Genomic DNA, 5,772 nt, shown 5'->3' with positions numbered 1-5,772 from the left:
TAAAAAATATACGTTAATGCAGTTTTTTTATCTACTAATAACATTGTTAATAACAAGTCTAGGTACTTATGTAACATGAAGTGTATCGTTTGTCCCTTTAATTTGTTACACTAGTCTCATATAATAATAGTTACATATATTACTTGTTTGTTCATTGATATGACATTTTGGATGATGTAATGTTGTTACATATGTAATTTTGCTAAGTTTAAATTGACACCAAAGGGGCTGACATATGTAACACATGTTTATAACATATGTTACAATATGGGTATATATGTAACACATGTATAGCAATCTTACACATATTACATATAGGTGTTACATGTGTTACAACGTCAAGGTTACACATGTTACATATAGTTGTTGCATCCAAAAAAAAAATTGCCTTCACAACAACATCCGTATTCATCCAAATATTGGCATACTAACAATGAAAATAAAAATAAATTTTATATCAATAGTTGTAATGCTTCTAAAAATGGTCTTCTAAAAATTGCCTTCACAACAACACCATCGTCACCACGAAAACTTGATGATGCGTTGTAATCCTTCCGCGGGTTTCGCTTCTTGATAACCATCTTCATCTTGAACACAAAACATCTTTCCACCTATGAACAAAACAAGTACATCAATATTAAATATTCTATAGTTAAAACTTATTAATCTTCTATGTAACATGTGTAACGTGGCTATACATGTGTTACCTCTCTAGTGTAACACATGTTACAAACATGTGTTACATATGTGCACCCCCCCCCCCCTTTGTGTCCAAAAAAGGGTTGGGGTATCTATAAGTAACTTGCATAATGTTGTTACTACATATGTAGCTAATTATCCCACAAAAAAACACGACTTTTTATTTGTAAAATAAACGAGACATTCCGAATAAATTATGAAGTTTGTACGTTTTAACATTTAACAGCCAATCTAAAAAAAAACAATAAGCTGGTCTCATATACTGGGTGTAACACATGTAACACCCTATATACAACATATGTAACCCGCAGTGTAACATGTGTTACAACATATATGACAAACAGTTTAGAAATTTTAGCATTAATCTTCGTAAAAATAACAATATACTCTGTACAAACAATTTAGAAAGTCAACATTAATCTTCGTAAAAAATATCAATATACTCTTCGCATAAATGTAGCTGATAGAAATGTAACATATGTAACAAATTATGCCAGTAAAAAACACGAATTTCTATTTGTAAAACAAAACCGATATCCGATTAAATTATGAACTTTCTAAAGGTAATGAAAATGTAATATCGGAGTGAATTTATTCAAAAAAACAACTAAAAAACAAAGAAATTTGAAACATACCTCGTAAAAATTATGGATTTTCAAACTAATTATCTACCATCAATGGTGATGCTGAATTTAAACAAAACTAGAACACAAATCAAACCAAATCCAATTCATAAACCCTAAAAAAAACCCAGCTCACCCACACCCCCCCCCCACACACACACACAAAAATCCAACTAAAAACAATCATTAACTCAAAATCGCTGGACAAACAATTTAGAAATTTAACTTTAATCTTCATAAAAAAATCAATACACTTTGAAGAGAGAAATACAACATACAAAAATTTCTTATAGATCTTGATTTACAAAATAAAATAAACAAACTAGCTCTGATTTTAAATCTACCAAACGTTATACAAAGTATAAATCTAAACAAATTACATAAATTAACAAAAGTAAGATCTTTAAACCTGTTTCTCTCTCACACACTTGTGCGTGTGTTCTTGGTGTCTAGGTGAACAACATGAAAATTGTTATCTCTCCTTCCAAAACATTAGCTTTCTCTCTCTAAAAAACAGAAACAAAGATGTGATTAAAATGACACCGAGCTTCCTTTTCTTTGAGAGCTTTGATGGTGGCTTCGATCTTCAATGGTGGCTTCGATCTTCAGATTTCAAGGTTGGAAGGGATGGTGGCTTTGATCTTCGATCTTTGAGAGCTTTGATGGTGGCAGAGCATTGATGGTGGCTTCGATCTTCATATTTCAAAGGTTGGAAGGGATGGCTTCGATCTTCGATCTTCAGATTTCAATGGTTGAAGAAGAGAACAATGGAGTTTTGAAAAATATGATGGATGATAAGAAGTACAAAAGGTGATGGATAATGGGTTGGGTATAATCAAGTGGGGATGTGGGGAAATGTGATGGTTGGTGAAAAGTACAAAGCACAATCTTCAAAGAAAGAAACAAAAAGACCAAAATACCCTTAAAGGATGGGTATGGATGAGGTGATGTGGGTGAATGTGGACCACATATTCTAGTTTGCTAAGTTTTCTCACTAAATTGGTTTTCTCCATATACTTATACTATATATATATATATATATATATATATATATATATATATATATATATATATAGTGTTGTTTTGTTTTTGTTATTAAAAAGGGTAAATTTGCCGTTTTACTAAAGTTAACAGGATAAAAGGATTCAAAGCATGCAAAATGTTGAAATAGATGACATCTAATGTGATTAAAGGACGTCTAATACAATCTGCAATTTGGTAAATAACTAAGGGTAAAACTCCCTTACAAATAATCTTATCGTATAAAACGTGTGAAAGGCATGAAAAGGTAAAAAACGCAGTGGCATTTTCCTAATTATTTTACCCATAATTACCCTACAGGATCAAAATTACCCTACAAGATCAAAATAACCTTACAAGATAATTTGTAGAATAATTATGATGCTCTACAAAATTACCCTACAAGATCAAAATTACCCAAGATCATTTGTAGGGTAATTTTGATAATTACTCTACGAGTAAATAAGTACGAAAATACCATCGCGTTTTTTTACCTTTTTATGCCTTTCGTACGTTTTGTAGGATAAAGCTATTTGTATTTGATCTTTTGCCAATAACTAAAGAAAATAATTTGTAATTTACAATTAAATTTCTTATATATAATAACGAAAAAGTTTGCTAGTATATAGTTACATTTAATTTTGGTTATTTATCCATTTATCGGTAATACTGTCACACGAATAGTTTATTCTTAAATCCGCATATCAATTGGTTTGAGAGAGGTGGAAAGGTTTATTCACTTATGTGGGGTTCCTGTCTGAGAGGTCTTAGGGTCGAATCTTACGAGGGATGAACCATGGCATTGGTTCAAACTGGCAATAATATGCCAACCGCGGGATTGCTCCTCGTGACCTTGATGATCAAAGGCCAAATGACTAACCGGGTAATCTAGCCGTCCAAAAAAAAACATGTTTTTTATATTGTTCCATACTCAATTGTTCTTTTACACATTACATATGTGTAATAATTGAGAGTATATCAACCTAAATTATTGTGATTTTTAGTATTTTATCATTTATAAATATTTACAATTATAAGATGAATATTATTATAATAACATTTTTAAGGTGTTGCTAAATGTACTCTCATTTTTTTTTTTAATTTACTGGTTGAACTTCTCCCCTAAATTTGTAAATAAATACGATCAACCCTTGTATTTTCTATTTGTTGAAAATTTGTATTAGAAAATATCCCTATTTTTCTAGGGGTTTAGCTACTTGCCATAATTTGAATATTTAGATACACATGTGAATACATAACGATTCTACTGAAGAAAAAAAACTTGCACTGATTGAAAGAAGGAGATTAAGAGAGAGCTTGAAGAAACAATTCTTTTCAACTTTGATTTTCATCATAGTTCTAATCGGTTGAGTGTTCTTCATATGTATTCTAACTAAAAGATCAACTATATTCTTTTGATTTGGAAAACGTCTCTCATTTGCAAAATTCCTCTAGCAAATTTATCAAAAGTGATCGTCATCTTTTTCAAAAAGATGATTATCGATATGGATATTAATTCTCATGAACAGAGTAATTACCAAAAAAGTAAGAAATAAGGTATCGATCAATTACATAGCAAGTATTGAATGTGGAGAACAACTATGCATATATGGGTACTTTTTGAGAAAGGAGATCAGCAGTAGGTTTATCGATATTCTTAAAAGGGGAGATGGATAAGAGATGATTTAGGGAAATAAATGATCTAATAAATGTTATCAAAATCATCCGGGTGAAAAGAGAAAAAAAAAATTAAACAAAACAATTAAGAATTGATAAAAAAAACAGGGAATGAACCAAAAAAAAGAAACAGTAAACAATTGAACAAAACAATAATATATAAAAGGTAAAGGGTGGAATTTAAAAAATTATAAAAAATCATATTCTTAGAAAGTGGTGTATAAACAGTAAAAATGAAGGTGCATTTAGTCACACCCTATATTTTTACCTTCCTACTTTTGTTATCTAAAAAAACTCGATATAAGGTATACTTAAAAGGAAATTAAGGATATTATCTAATAAAGATTAAAAGGAAATTAAGGATATTATTATCTAATAAAGAGAAAGATATGGCCAACAACAAACGAAAAGAAGATTGGATTGAACTTTAAAATGAAAAGAATCATGGGAGTGAACATGCCAAAACCAAAAAGCCAGCAACTTGAGGGGCCAAAATCATTAAATTAAAAACTAAAACAAATAAATAAAAATATGGAAGACATTCTTGTGGATGTCAATTTCAGAGGTTTATCCCCATCTTTAGTTTGATTGAAAGGTGCATTAAATGATGATTGTTATGCAGTTAGACCAAACCATCCTTTGGTCCCAACCACAGCCACATCACCTAATATTAATTATTTTTATTATTAAATCATAATTATTAGCTATTATTATTTACCTAATAATCTTTGGTACAACTTTTCCCATCAATTTTTAAATAACAAAATAGTGTGTTATTCTATATTACTTAGTTCTTATTAGGCCATCCATAGTGGGGTTATATAGCGTCATATTGGGTTAAAACACCCTATGCCACCCCGGAACACCGCCCTGCTCGTCGTTATCAGGGGATTATATGATCAGCCGCGATATTTGTAACGGGAACAAGGGGTTATATTTTTATTTACATCGATTTTTATCTTATATTTATCCTTTTAGATTTGTTGAGATTTTAGTATTTATTATTTAGATTTGTTGAGATTTTATAGGAGTTACAAGTAAAAAACAAAAGATGAGTAAATTACAAGTTTTGTCCTTTATGTTTACATCAAATTTCAGGCGCTGTCATTTTGGCCAAAAGTTGACAGGCGCTGTTCTTTACCTTTCAAAATCTTGCACATTTTGTTCTTTAGGCCAAACTCAGTTAGAATTTTTGGTTAAATCTGGTCATGTGCCTTGCACATGAGGGCATTGTTGTCATTTCATCTTTTCAGAGACTATTATGTAAAAAAAATTAGGTTTAGGGACTAGTTTGTAAAGAATTCTTATTTAGGGATAATTTGTAAAAAACAAAAACTAAAAGAAATATAAACTCTCTCTCTATAATCTGAACAACCCATCTCCCTCTCTCACTCATCTCTCTCTCTCTCTCTCTCTCTCTCTCTCTCTCTCTCTCTCTCTCTGTAATTTGAACCAACCCCAATCCAGACGAGACCCTCCTTATTTTTCTTCTTTCAGCACACAACTCAATGTCTCTCATTCACACTCAATGTGAAAGTTCTTTAAAATCAACTTTAAAAACCCCCAAATCATTACCCTCAAAAATTACCGGAGGCTGTGGAGATTTATCGATGAATACGGTTTCCGACGACGGTGAAATCGAGACGGTGACACAGGTCTGTGATCGGAGACGGCCGAACAGCGCTTGGATAGGAGACGACGAAACAGTTCCGAGATCGGAGACGACTGGTGGGTGTTTGCTGTTGTATACTCC

General features: G+C 31.4%; 1 long non-coding RNA gene across 1 annotated transcript; it reads right to left on the bottom strand.

The window, feature by feature from the left end:
• Positions 1-384: 384 nt before the first annotated feature.
• LOC118484691 lies at positions 385-2,314 on the bottom strand. Its single transcript, XR_004874031.1, has 2 exons — positions 1,732-2,314; positions 385-611 (listed from the first exon to the last, which is right to left on the bottom strand). It is a non-coding gene; the product is annotated as an uncharacterized LOC118484691 (long non-coding RNA).
• Between the last annotated feature and the right edge of the window lie 3,458 nt (positions 2,315-5,772).

This window comes from Helianthus annuus, chromosome 12, assembly GCF_002127325.2.
Source record: "Helianthus annuus cultivar XRQ/B chromosome 12, HanXRQr2.0-SUNRISE, whole genome shotgun sequence".
Taxonomy (NCBI): domain Eukaryota; kingdom Viridiplantae; phylum Streptophyta; class Magnoliopsida; order Asterales; family Asteraceae; genus Helianthus; species Helianthus annuus.
The sequence above is the reverse complement of the archived record's forward strand: the minus strand, read 5'-3'. Positions and strand labels throughout refer to the sequence as shown.